This window comes from Sceloporus occidentalis, unplaced genomic scaffold, assembly GCF_023333645.1.
Source record: "Sceloporus occidentalis isolate IW3139 unplaced genomic scaffold, rSceOcc1.0.p SCAF_16, whole genome shotgun sequence".
Lineage (NCBI taxonomy): Eukaryota > Metazoa > Chordata > Lepidosauria > Squamata > Phrynosomatidae > Sceloporus > Sceloporus occidentalis.
This window is the reverse complement of record NW_028316996.1, coordinates 13,352,717-13,368,423: the sequence shown is the minus strand read 5'-3', so window position 1 is coordinate 13,368,423 and position 15,707 is coordinate 13,352,717.

Sequence of the window (15,707 nt, the reverse complement as noted above, 5' to 3'; positions counted from 1 at the left end):
GAAACTGAAACTGCATTTATGGAGATGGACTGGAGAGATAAAATAGCAAACAAGTAAACACAGCAATGCAACCTAAACTCGCAATATATGCATATGTAACATACTGCTATTTTGTTTAAATACAAAATACATTTAATACGTGATAAATTTACTTGGAATGACCATTGTTTCTTTTTTTGTTGTTTATTTTGGTTTTCTAGCGAGTAACATGTTACTGAACGTAAGCACAATAGCCAAATTTTCCATAATCACAGTGTATAGATTTTACATTGTGCATGCTTTAGTGTATATTTGCGTTTTCTATCATCTTGGTGAGTGAAAAAAGGAGCTTGTCTATAGCTACTATTCAAAAAAATATATAGATTTCTGGGAAGAAAAGACGTGAAAATGTAAGCATTCATGTGAAAATTCAATCCTTCACAGTACAGAGCTTTTGCAAAGTATTTTAAATGACCCTTTTTATCATGGTGCCATGTCTGTACCTTTTTTACATTATGGGACCCGGTAAGAAAAATCGATGTATGTATACAAGTGGTTGAGTCATACATTACTCATGGGCACTTTGCTCTCTACTGCAAATTGACCTTATTGAAAATAGCAAGGCTTCACGTTGTGACAAGTTGCATGTTAGTATTTAAATTAACATATAACAGGTACACAAGATAATGGCATCAAAGATAATAAGGCAGCAAAGAGTTAAGAGACATGGCCAAGGTAATCAAGATGTAGCCAAAAATTGTGGTTGTGGCCACCAGTAACTGCATATTGCCAGATAGGGTAGACAAGGAACCAATGGTCATAGGGACCTGGAAAACAAGCTTAATAATTGATGCATTTTGTGACACCTTTGATGGGTGCTGAAAGGTAAATTCAGAACAAGGCTGGAAAAATTAGTTGCACACACTACAGGATGCTCTGTGATGCTAATTATGTATAAGTATTCCCTTGAATTGTATGAAAACCAACAAAAAACAATGGCTGATAGTCCCAACTAAGCATGTTTTGATTTTGCCATTCTATATTTCAAGCAACTCAAAAAAGCCCAGTTTGCCATTGACCCGGTCCTGGTTATGCAGGCTCCCCACTAATCTCTGAACTGGGCTCTGCTTAAGTATAACAATTATGTACATTTAAAACACATATCCCTGTAAACACATATATTATGATATAAATTGTATTATAAAAATTCCAAATATATAATTTTTTATATACATTTATACACTTATGTCAAAAACTGTATAAATAAAAATAAACAGTAAAGGTAAATAACTTTTACTTATTTTGCCAACTCACAAGATAAATGTTTTTAAATAACTGATTTCAGGTACTGATGTTCAAGCCTCTCGTAAATTAATTTTATTATGGGAAAATGTGACAAATTATTATTAAAACTGCTTTCATTCTCTTTGCCTTTTTACTGAACAAGTAATGTTAAACAAAAACATGATTAGACAAGCAATTTTATTTTTTTTAAAACTTCTGTCATCGTGATTGATTGTGTATCACATGGTTTTATAGTCAATTATTGGTATGGTAACTATTATTTCTGTGTTATGTACTGATATACTGTCAGGCAATAGATCACTGTGCTTAGAATGGAGATCTTGGGCTACATACAGATGATTTGGTGTTTGGCTTCCTTATGATGTTCATCTTCCATATCAATCAAACAGAGTTAAAAAAACCAAACAAACCTGTAAAAAAAAAAGTGTGTCCAAAGCCAAGGACAACAACAAACTAAAAACAATATTACACATAAACCCCCCCAGAAAATAAGTGTTATATTAAAGAACAGTTTGAAATATTAAGTAACAACTTCTTAAATATAACAGATTATTATTTCATGCCAGGGGTATTTTTTATTTTAAAGCAGTAGAATGTTTCGTGAAACATTTGATTTTAAATTTATATTTTTTGGTGTTGGAATACAGTATGAAAACAAAGTCAATAATATATAAAATAGCATAGAGATTAATGGTGAAGGGATCCATAGGACATGCATGTAGTCTCCTTGTTATAAAAGGAATGCACCTGTCACTGTATCAACCTCTATCTTTCTAGTGATATTGGAATGCATGAGACCAGCCATGCCTTTTGTCTACCAAGTTTTATGCTTCTGTCCTTCAGCTCAGGGCATTTAATGTATTCATTATAAGGGTCACCTACTACTGTCTGCTCAGCTGCCAGCCTTACAAGCAACACATCTTTCTTTTTCCCTTAGCCAAAACCATTATATCACTATAAAATTCTATATACATTTGTGGTCAATATACTGAACCAAGATTTGTTTTAAAAGCAAACGTAAAAGAAATCAGATTAGCAAACGTATTATTATTCACAAATATTATGTTATTGTTTATGACAAAAAGCATAAAGTTAGATTATGACAATACTTTCTTTTTCCAGTGAAACAACATATTTCTGAACCTATATAGATTTAGCTTTGTGTTATTATAATGAGTACTTGAGGTCTTGATGCCAAAAAGCTTAGCGGTGGTTCCAGATTCATAGATGTTGCTTGGGAAGTCCTATGATATGGCACATAGATGTCAATATTTGTACACGCATACACTGTATCAGACAAAAAATGATTTATGACATATTTAGATGAACCTTGTTCAATGCAAATATTATACAATATTTTGGAAGCCATGGATAGAACCAAAGTTAATAATGTTTTTATTGTTTATTTGCTGTTTAGGTATTGCATAGAAACATTGGTATATCAACTGTATTTAAATTGTTTAAAAATGTTTGTATCACATTCTTTTTTTTGGATAATAAAATGATGAACACAATATAAACATATGTTTAACCTATAAAAACTTCCTAACATACATACAGTATATGGAATCCTATGTATGTGTTAATATATAGTTATATATATAGTTAATATATGCAACTATGTTAATAAGGTCACATGAGGATATGCCTCTTATTACTGTATATGCACAAACATATAAAACATATACTATGCAGCTACACTTGATAATGCACAGAATAAATAGGATATCATTAAAACAACGATGGAGGAAATAATCACAATTTGTTACATATAATTTAACATTTTAGCCTATACATTAACATGGGGGGTATTGTTTTCATGAAAGAAAGCAGTCAAGTTAAATATAATAATTTGTTTCAATACTCAGTATTGCAAGTTATTAAAAGTATATTTCCAAGCCAAATATTGTCTAAAAATTCTATTGATTTCAAATTGTTTACCTGGTGTTTTTATTTGTTGAGATGGCTGTTTATTAGATTTTGTGCAGTAAAAAAGATTGTTTTGCAGTATATATTTTTAAGGATTTTTCAAGGGCTCAATCAAAAGAAGTGAATATTGATGGCAGACCTGTCCGAGTGATTTAGCTGTGTGTGACAGCAGCAGGGTCATCTTCACAGAGTTGTAAATGCTATTAGATCAGGCTCCTTGCTGCACTTTGCATATCCTCCGACTGAGCACAGTTGAGTTTTAATGTTAGTTTTGGTAAGAGGCAGACTTTTGGGAATGAAAGTGAGAACAACAGTTGATGATATTTATTGTGCATTGTCATTTAAACCTGAAGATAAAAATGAAGAACGCCAAAATGATCTACTTTTGTAATATAAATTGATGAAGTATTTTAAACTGGATCTGTCGCCTTACAAAAACCTTGCTTTACTGTCGATGTCCTTTTAACCATTAATTTGTCCACCACTTTGATGAAAATTAAAATGCCACAGCAGCTTAAAGAATGAGAAGCGATGAGAAGTGACATCAGCATTGGATAGGTGAATGAATTGTGCAGCGCTGTGGAATATGATAGTGCTATATAAATCAATACATAATTATAATGAATCACTGGCAACAAAATGCACAAGAAAGGTGGAATTTTGTTGAGATAACTAGTTCATAGTAACTATTGAAATTTTCTAATATTGAATAATGAACTGTTTGAAAACCAAAAGCAAAATATGGATATATTGCAAAGCTAAATTTAATAAGAAAAATATCATAACAGGGTGACATCCTCTCTAAAGCAGATGGGATTCATGGGCTGATGTGAGAAATGATTACTTATTGATTTGTATAGCGCCGTCATATTACAAGGGTAATTTATCCCTTAAGAGAAATTTAAAACACATATCCGGATGCTTATACAGTTTCACATAAAAACTCTCCCTACAGCGACTTGCTATGTGGCATCGGCTGTTAAAAGAAACAAGTGGTGTTTCTAAGTGAAATGCAGAAAGGCATCTGTGAGAAAAAAAACCTCTCTATTCTGGGGAGAAGAAGGGTGTTACTGTTCCTTTAATAGTAAAGTCTTCTATAAAATAAGTGAAGTAAAGTTCTGAAATCTTGTACATTTAATTATATATGATACATGGTCATCAAAGCTCTTTGAAGTTTTGTAATGTTGTAATGAAGCAGGTGTTCTTCTCAGGGGCACACTGAGGCACATGAACAGGATGCACCAAACCTGGGTGCTCATATGACATAGACGGTTAAGGACTAACGAATTTCATTCCCTGCCCATTTGGTTCGGCAAAAAATTGGGGGGCACAAAAGTTGTTGCCTGGTACCCACATCCACTGTCACTCTCTCAGACTGTAACTCACTCTCTCACACTCTCTAAATGTTTCCCTATCTTTTCTCTGCCTTCCACTTCCGTCAACCGATTCTTCTTGTTCATCTTCTCCCTTCTTGTCTCTCTTCCCCATTCTATCTTCCATCATTAATCTGCTATCTTCTTTCTTTGTCCGTATCTCCGCGGACATTACCCGGGAACTTCAGCCAAAATGGAGGCACTGCAATGAGGAGATCACAGAAAGCACCAACTGAGGGAAATATGACGACACGTGCAGTGACATCCTCTCCCCCGATTAGAGGATTATGAGAGGGCGCCACCGTAGCTCCGCTATTTTGGAAGATGTTCAGGTCGAGTTACAGGTTATGTCTGCGGAGGTGTGGACAAACAGAGATAGCAGATTAAGGATTGAAGATAAGACAGAGAAGAGAAGATAGAAGATGCGGAAGAAGAAGCGGAAGTGCATGGCAGAAACGGAAGTGGTTGGCAGAGAAGGTAGGGAAACAAAGAGCGTGAGAGAGAGACTGAGCGAATCCGAATGCACAAGTCTATTATGGACATCACCAATCTCCTTCTGACTTGACCCCCAAATATAGTAGAATAATGAATTCAAGATCTTCATCTCAGTTGGCTGCTTTCCCAGGCCATACAATGCCATCATATCCCAGTGCTTGGTTCTTGGGAGCTAGGATTGCAACAGAGGATGGTTTCAAATGGAAGGCCTTTTGATAGCCTGTGTTGCAGTTTGTATAATTAAAAATGTTTTGATTTTGCCATTAATATATTTTAAGGTGAACCCATAGCAATTTTGACTCACCACTGGTAATGCAGGTTAAGTCAGTGACCTTGGCTCTGCTGAGATATAATACTTAAAACCAAACACTCATCAAGCATAATTACGACATACTTTGATAAATTCATGTACAGGTAGAAATGGACAGAAATGCCAAAACAACTGTTGTTCGTATTGCTGTAGCATTGTTTCTCTTAAAAAAACAAAACTGAGCTTATTCCTTCAAATTGTATCTTCATGTTTAAGCCAATCATAAACCAAGTTTAGTGTAGAAAAAATAAGTAATCAAAATGACTATTACGACTGTTCTAGTCCCATCCACTTCTTCTGCACAACATATAATGTGCAAAGGTAAGCATGCAGAATGGAGACCAGAAAATATTTTTTCCCCTGGTGAAGTTCAGCCCTCATTGACTTTAGTGGGAGTCTTATAGCAGCTGGGGGGACGTCAGAAAACTCGTCAAAAAAATATGAAAAGCATACCAAAAATAATTAAGGATATTTAATAATAAAAATCTTTTGGTGATGTATACTGAGCCTGTGCACTGTCAAAAAAAAACCAAACTCATACTTCCTTGTCAGTTATTATATCCTCAAACCAAAAAAAAATACAGTTACAAATCTTTCCAAATGACCAGCTGCACATCACTGCAGTTAAATGCTGATATCCTTTGATGGTTAACCTTTATACTGCATGTCTGTAACATATGCTCAGAGTGAGACACAGTGGTTTTGATGTTCACTGTTTCATATGTCATGCCCACAGATGTGATATCAACTATGGTTCTCAGAAAATGAGAACATTTGCTGTGGAGACAGTATGGAGATAATTGTTTGCTCAGTAATGTTTTACCTCATAATCTTCCATCATACTATACTGAATATCTTTAGTGGATGAACCAGAGACATGTTAAAGACCAGAGTGTTGTTGAAATCTCTCTTTGGACTTTTAATGTGTTCAAAAAAATATGTAATCATAAATACACCAACAATACTTTGGCCATATACTGCTTAAATACACTAAAACAAGTTTGATTATTTAAAGCAGATATAATACGCACCCTAGGTGGGCTGAAATTCTGTGTTTCTATGACATCTATAGGTTTATGTGGCTACAGTGATATAGTCATTGTAAATGTAACGACCTTGCTAGACATGTGTACAAGGATGCTTACCAAAATAAAAGGCTCATTCTATAAGCCGTGTTCCTTCAATGAGAAGATACAACAATGTTCTGTGATCTTCTACTGAATAGTACTGTTGTGTCCAAACGCTTCAGAGGAAAGTATCACCAGAGCCATCTGCAGCAAAATTTCACAATCATAAAGTATCAAAGGCAATCCTGTTTACGTAACAAGTGTGTATTAAAGGTCTTGAGGGTGACAGAGCTAAACATAGTACTACCAACTGAAAGACCATACACAGCATTTAAGATATGGAGATTCATTGTGATCCTTTATGATTGATTTCCATTATACAGCACTTCTGTTTTTATTATTTGTCCTAAACATTTTATGGGGTGAAATCCAAGAATTCATTGTTCCCTATACAAAAGCTTTCTCACAGGAACAATTCTTTACAGTGTGTGTATCCAGTCAATATTTCTATTTCTTTTAAAGTAGAGTGGCAGATGATATGAAGAGCACAGATGGTGCCATGATATTTGCCAAGATGAGTGAATCCTGCCATGCTCTATAGATTTTTGCTCCCTGTCTTTGTGTTTTTCAAGCTCTATCTTGTTATTGTTATAATTTGTTTCTTTTTTTAAGTTAGAGCCCCAAAACACATTTTACAGTCATGGTGGATTCATATTTATGAAATAGGCTGGATTTAGATTGCAGGCATTTGTAATCACAAATACTTTCCCTTCAAAATAGGCAAAGAAGGTGAAAAGCCTGGGTCGGTTATTGAGCCCCTCCTTTTTTCATCTCCTGGGCTACTCTGTAAAACTTGTGCTTTAATGTGTAGGATATGCAAAAGAGACAGATCAGCATTAAAGGGGAACTCCTTTGGAAACAATTCTTTTTGTCCTTGTGCCTGACATACAGTGCTGTATACAGTAATGCAGGGCACCATTGACATGCTTGACAAGCATTTTTGTTCTAAAAATTTATTTAAAAAGGCATAGAGTAGCTATATTTTAATTATATTAATTGTTATATCTTATTGTACTATTCTTTTATTTTTTTAAAAAGCTTTGGGCTTGCTTTTGTCCCATAGAGTTAAATTCCCCAAATGACCGTATTTCTTTTTTGTACCTGGAATAATTATACCAGAAAGCAATATGGTTAGTAGACATGCTTTTAAATCTGGCTGTGTAATATACATTTGCATCCCAGTTGGAGTGGAAGCATGATCCTTTAATTAGCAGAGCTCTTCATTTTGTAAATCCTAAAGACCAGGAATATCCTTTACATATATTGCATTAATGTCTGTAGAATCCCTTGGGAAACACAGTTGGTGATCATACTTCTATTTCATTAAATGGAACCACAACCTTTCTTCCCAAGAAGTCTTAAAGTTTTGCAGCTGAAAAGACCACATTGTCTAATGAATATGAAATGTCTCCTACCGTCGTTTGTAGGGTAACTATTTTACATATCTAGTAACAGTAGAACTCATTACCCTCAATAAAAAAGCATCTTGAAGTTCCCTAATAGCAATTTTTTAGTAAATATTTATGTGTATTGTGACCTTTGTATGTTTTTGCAGTTCCTCATTGCACCACTAGATGGCATGAATTCTCTATCTCAATATTGCAATTGCTTAGGGTGTCAACATTGCAGTAATCAGCTTATTCTATGCATCCTATTGATTTGACTTAAATGAGAACCAGCCATGTGCAGTACTTTATTTTCAGAATCATTTTGTTTTAATTTATCAACAACATATAGGCAGATAATCTTGTCTGTTTTTGGAAATGTTAAACAACGTCACTGCTTCAAGAATGGGGAAAAAAAGAGCACATTTGGAAAATTAATTTTGAGGTCACTGGTAGCTTTATTAATTTAATTTTCCCTCTGAATGAAGTATTTCAATACTGTATACTGCCTAACTTAAAAGGTAGTCTGACATCCTGCTAAAGAATGCCCCCATGAATTAGTGCTTTGGCAACAAATACACATCTGAAGTTTGCATATTCCAAACTGTATTGCTCAAATGCCCCTATTTTTCATCAAAAATTCTCTTTGTCTCTTCGCAGTCTAGAGATGCCCCTCATTAAGAGACTGGATATGAAAGCAGTCAAGTAATACTGCCTTTCACACTGCTGGTTGATCATTCTTCCTTTATGTTCTTATTATTCACCAGGAACAGTAAAGTGTCTGACTTCCACACTTCCTTAGAAGCTAATCTTTCCATCTTAATTTTTTTTGTGGGTTGTTCTCTATCTCCTCCATGCCTACATTTATATCTAAATATATTTATATTGCTAGATGTGCATTTGTGGCTGAGGGCACTTTCACAGTATGAAACAATATTGTATTCCACCCCATTTATTGGGTTGTCCCTTGACAAAACATCAATAAAAATGACTATTTAATTCTTAGTCAAGTGCTCACATAAAACAATAGCAAAAGGGGTAAAATTAAACCTGTGTGCTCAGCAGTGAATGAATAATAAATCACTAGTTGTTTCGTCTATGTTTTAAGTGACTCCTTGCAAGCCTCTTAAAGCAAATTTGCATATGCTTAAAAACACAGTGACCGAGCAAGGAGTAATTTATTTCATATGAAAGCAATACACTGCAGTTTATATCTGTGTAATAGAATATACAAAGCTTGATTTATAAGCAAGATCTTGGATTTTTTCCAGTATTTGTGTTACTTTTTTCTTCAATTAAAATTAGGCTTTAAGGATTTTTAAAAATATTTTCTTATAGTAATATAAGCACATAAAATATAAATAGATATTATAAAAAGTATTTAGAAATATTAGCTGACTTCAAATGAATCCATGTTCTATTTTTTTTGTGGTTTCCTGAAAAAATGACAATTTAGGCTTTTCCAGTTTATTAGCAATCATGGTTCTACACAGTATTTTTGTAAATGTAATTTAGCCACTAAAATATGCATAATGTATATTTAAATAACCGGTTCATATTTTACTTCTTGCTATACACATGTTATATATTATGCATTTATGATTTTTTCTTCATGGATATATCTGAATGAATATTAATGTCAATGGATTCTATTTTTTTTGTATTCACACTTACAGTGCTCTATTTTGTAGATGTGTGTGTATATATATACTTAGTAACAAAACAAAATAGGTAGAAAAGAAATTGAAAGGTATTCATTTATTTCCAAATATTGTACATATGTGGAAAGATATCTATATTCACTGCCAATATTTTGAGCCCTATACAGATATGTAGAAATTTTAATATTTATTTATCGACATAATGTGTCTGGTTTATCTCTATATTACACACATTTATATATTTTATATATGGATCTGTATATATGGAATGTTTTATTTCAGTAGTGTACAAGCATACATGACTTTACACTTAATTTGGTCTTTATATATATATAAGTATAAAGTCATGTATGCGTGTACACTACTGAAAAAAACATTCCATATATACAGATCCATATATAATAAGGTTCTTGATGATGAACAGATTATCATTTCAGCACTCTGTAATGTTAGGATGGAGGCTTAGTCAGATATCCTCTGCCACTGATGTTCTTTAAGAGGAATTAAATAGCAACAGTGGTTCATTGAAAAAATGATGGCTAATTTAAGAAAAAATTGGGTTGTATATGTGGATCTGAATAAGTGCTTGCCTTTTCAAAACAGTACAAGATTTGATTGACATTAAAGGAATAGAGCAAGCCTGGGAAATATAATGCAGCATTGTTTTCAATGCAAATGTAGTGGTCTAATTTGGATGTTACATCAAGCTAAGGTTAAATGTTTAAATGTTCTTAAGATCTTTAGTTACATTTTCTTTTTCGATTGCGTGGTCTTCCTCAGAAACGTGATATCCTGAGAAATAATTATTTATAGTTAAAGCTATTTACGCAAAATATTTTAACCCTTGGAGTGCCAGAGGTCAGTGTAGCTTGTGGCATGTATTAATTTGCAAGGTAATTCCTTCACCCCTTTAATGGGTTGAAGAATAGGTTTCATTACTGTGCATGCAACCTCAAGTTTATTTTATTTTTCCCCCAAAGTTTTTCCATTAGTATTCACAGCATCCTATTACATCACTCCACTTGCAATCACGTCCTTGTTAGCTGCTTCAGGTTAACTACTAAAATCATTTGCTCAAGGAGGGAGTTTTAATTGTCTTGCAACTACCTCTGTGAGGCACAATAGAGTATACAAGTACCCATTGATTATGCTATTGGGTGGGATAAGGGACTGTTATCCTAACATTTCCCATTCACTTTGCCATGGCATTCTCTTTGAAAGAGACCAAATGGGTCCCAGCAGGTGAAAGCAAAGAAACCTGAAAGGTTTTCTTTGATAAATGACAATACCACAGTCCCTCACCCCCAATACATTTTGGGAGATTATAAAACCTTATTAAATCATGCCCTGTTAGATACTGATTGAGAAGGAGCTAAACTAAAGCTAACAATAGCATTGTGGATCAGAGAGAACGGTTCTTTCATTCAAACAAACCTAACACAGTAAAGCTCTGTAGGATTTTTTGGGGAGGTGTCCCTGTTTTTTTTTTGTTTTTTTTTTAATTACCAGCATTTATTGAAGCCAATTTTTGTGACAACATCTCCAAAAATAGACGTCGAGACCTAAACACTGGATTTTTTTTACTGCTGTTGGAATGATATTTTGTATTTGATTATCTATACAATAAAGAATATTGCACACAAACAAGAAAAACATTGAACTTTATATCTAATAGATTGTACGTGCACAAGAGCCGACCCCTCTTTTTCCTTTTGGATCAGTCTTAACACGTTAATTCTGTTGTCAATTTCTAATGATCATTTTCACTCTCCTCTATAATAATAGCGCTAAGGAATCTGCTCGAGCTCTGGTAACACAATATAATATAAGAGCTTGTGGACCACATCAGGGGAGTCAATTTATTGATTGACAGCAGTCAATTTATTGATTAGCACATTTAAACGTGAATGTTTATTGATAAAGATAGAACAATTACATATTCCTTCAATAAACACTCTGCAATAAATATATGTGTATATCTGTATGTATGTATATATATATATGTATATCTGTATGTATGTATATATATATATCGTATATATGTGTGTATATATATATATATATATATATATATATATCGTGTATATATATATATATATATATGTATGTATGTATCTTTAGTGTGGTAGATTTTGTCATGACTGTGGAACATTTCACTAGTGCTATGATATCCCAGCTCATCTATATGCGTGTGGGTTGTCCTGCCGCGCTTTCCCACTATTTTTATCACTGATCTGATGTCATAAAAATGTAAAAAAGTAATCAACATCAAGTATCCTTATTTTATGAACCCTCAGGACCATTAGATATAAATTAATTTACAGAGTAAAATGTTATTCCACCTCTTACAGTTGTGCAAATTGACCAAAACACATTGCCAACAAGAAAGCATTAGATGAAATAAAAGGGTGCCGCACCTAAGAGCTTACAAGCCAAACAGTAGTAACTTCAATAATAGTCACTGATTTATTTTTCTTTTGATTGCATCACCAATAACTACTGATAGTGGATAAGTAATTATAAAAGAGCATTATCGGTCTAATAATATCACATTTGTCTAAAATCTTGAGAACAACCACACATGCATTGTTATTCCAGTATTTCCTTACAAGTAGACAGTATTTCAATAGTTTTTTTTTAAATTATACACAATAAAGGTGCAGTAATAGAAACCTTCAGATTACCCTGATTAATAATAGTTTGCTTTTGCATAATAATTTTGAAACAATAAAAATTGTTAGTGTTGCTATTTCTTTGACTGGCTTTGTCTGTGTATTACAACATTTATATATCAATTACATAAAATGTGTGACAATAGATTATTTACACATACATCATTACAGGCTGTGAGAGTATCTATGTATGAGACTTAATTGCTTTCTTTTTGTATACGCAGCAAAATGGATGGCTCTCAATAGCAAGGGTAATAACATCATGCAGAAAAGTCATTGAAAACTCATGTACAGTTATTTCTTATGTAGAAGGATAGGCCTTGTCAGACTTGTATTACTGCTACATTGTGTTTCATTGTGAAATGGTCCCTGCATGGTTTAACATAACTCAAGTAAAAGGGCCCTATATATATATAAAAAATAAAACATCTTTTTTTTTTTTTTTTAAATAGTTTTTATTGAAATAATTATGTGTGCAAGGTTTGTACATTTTCAGTTTCAAAGAACAGTTAACTATGTTTTTAAAGTTTATTTACATAATTTTTGTATCTATGTATATTAACCATTTCTGTTTCCAATTAATTTGCAGGTATTACAGTTGGTAGAATAGATTTGCGTCTACAATATACTGCTTTTGAGTTTCATACTTGTCGTATTGTGACATTGATAATAGTTTCTAAAATATCAAACTTGAATTGGTGATGTTCTGTGCAATAATAAGATATGAGACATTCTGTGGAATTTACAGGCCATTTGCTTACTAGGAGGTAATGAACACACATTTTGGTGTTTTTTCCCCCCATTTTCCTTTTTTGCTTCTTCCTAGTTTCTGCTTGTCTTTGTTCTTGTATATTTATAATTAAAACAAAATGCACAGAAATACTTTAAACACATCACTATTCAGAATAAATTAGCCTCATAAATTCACACATTGTTAGAATTATTATTTCTAAGGTGTATTAACTAAGGTGTACAAAATTATATATTCTAATAAAATATATTTTAGGTACTTTATCAAATGTTTTCATGTCCCTGTGATTATTTGATACAAATTTCTATTATTTCTATTTAGCCAGATTGTATGAGCAAAATACATTTTCCAGTCTTCTAAACAGAAATAAACTTTGTTGTGGTGTGCATATCTTTGCTGATCAACATATACCTAAAAATGTAGTTACAGTTTTATGATTTTTGTGAAAGAAAAAAAAATATTTTTTTTTTGCAATGGTTTGCCATTAGAAAGATTTCAACACTATAAAAGAAGTTTTCTATTACAAATCAAATTCTATTCAATCCAGAGGGAATGATATACCAAGTTTTTTCTTGCTGTATTATAGTAACAAAAAAAATGCTTGGTATTTTACTCAATACCACCTTTACTTTACCCAAGACCACCAATATAGTTTAATTCAACAATATACCCATCTGTGTTATGCAGCTGATTTGGAGAGGTTGAGTTGGCATATACACTATATGACTAAAAGTTTGCGGACAGCACTTTTAATTATTGAGTTTAGATGTTTCAGCTACACCCATTGCTAACAAGTGTATAAAATCAAGCAGCAATCTCCATAGACAGACAATGGCAGCAGAGTGGCTCATGCGGGAGTAGCCAGTGACTTTTTAAACATGGCATTGTCATAGGATGCCACCTTTGGCACAGGTCAGTTCAGGAAATGTCTGCCCTAATAGATCTGTCTATCAGAAGTGCTATTATTGTGAAGTGAAAGTGTCTAGAAGTAACATCAGCTCACTTACAGAGTGGAAATGCTGAGTTCCCAAGGAAATAGTGTGTAAAAATCACCTGTCCTCTGTAGCATCACACACTACAGAGTTCCAAACTGCCTTTGAAATCAACGTCAGCACAAGAACTGTACTTCATAAAATGGGTTTCCATGGCCAGTTGCACACAAATCGAAGATCAGTATGCACAATCCCAAGTGTCGGCTTAAGTGGTATAAAGCACACCACCACTGGAGTATGGAGAAACTCGAGAGGCCTGTACAAAGCCCTGACCTTAACCCTATTGAACACACACTCCCTCCCTTCCCTCCAAAGTAAGGTCCAATCAGAATGCATGTCCCACTGTGGCAAATGGTTTCTTGCACATTCCTTTTTTAAAGAGAAGCTACAAAAACCTGCTAATGGACTGAACAGTGGATACAGACAAGCACAGTGTACAGACCAGACCCCTTTTTCTTTCCACATCTTCCTCCACTGGACAGTACACACTACTGCTTTCCCTAGCCACACAGACACAGAACCCAGGGAATGATAGGTAGCCAACAGTATGCCTCATTAACAAGTAGGTGGGGCTACCCATTCCTAATATGGTAGCTAGAAGTGAGCTGTAACCATGAAAATGACGCCATATAAATAGAGGTAGGTGGAAGATGATGACCAGGCAAAAGAGCCGAGGGAGGGAGAGAAGGAAGCGTTGGTAGGGAGAAAAGGAGAGAGAAGAAGCATCGAGAAGAGATGGGCAAAAGAATGAAAAAAGGCGAGGAAGAGAGAGAGAAGAAGGGAAAGTGAGAGAGAAGGAGGGAAGGCATCTAAAGGATAAAGCACCCACAGGATTTTCACTTAAATTAAAGACATAGTTTATTATGGCATTGACATTTTAGTCTCTCTTGACATATGTCAGAAATTGTTGACAGAGGATGGCGGGATTACCATAAACAGTCTTGGAGATGTTGAGCTATATGAAATGGGACACCATCCGTGATGCAATTTCTGAAAGACCATCGGTGAGGCGAGTTAAAAGAGAGAGCGAAAGGTCAAGAGACGAAATATAGATTAGGGTGTCGTCTGCATAAAGGTGGTACTGGAAGCCCAGAGAAGATACCAGTTGTCCAAAGGAAGAATACAAGTAAAATTAGTAATTTTAGTGTGTGGTCTCGGTTGAATGCTGTAGACGGAACCCTGATTGTAGAGAGTTAGGGTGAATAAGGATGGGAATAGACCAGAAGAAAAAAAGAGGTTAAATATATTGGTTAGGGGTTAGGGTAAGGACACTAGAAAGGGATGGTAGGAGATGTGAAGGTGCATGGTCGAGGGGACAGGTGGTGAGATGTGAGGATGAGAGTAGGGGTGATTGGAGCAAAGCAGGTGAGGGTGGCTTGTGGTGAGGAAGTAGGTTGAGGTACCATATGATTGACACCATGGAGGAGATATTATTATTATTATCTTTTATTTATATAGCGCCAACAGTTTACGCAGCGCTTAATACAATACATATATTCAAGGGGTATGACAAGACAAGAATTGACAGACTAAGACAAACCGATACATTCGGTGGAGAGAGCCCTGCTCGCAAGCTTACAATCTTGAGGGAATGGGGTGACAAACATAAGGCACAGAGAAAGGGTGAGAGGTAGTGTGGTGGTTGTATTAATAACAAGTTCTAGCAGCTAAGATGGTATGCTTCTCTGAAGAAATGGGTTTTGAGATGATTCTTGAATGTCGGGAGGG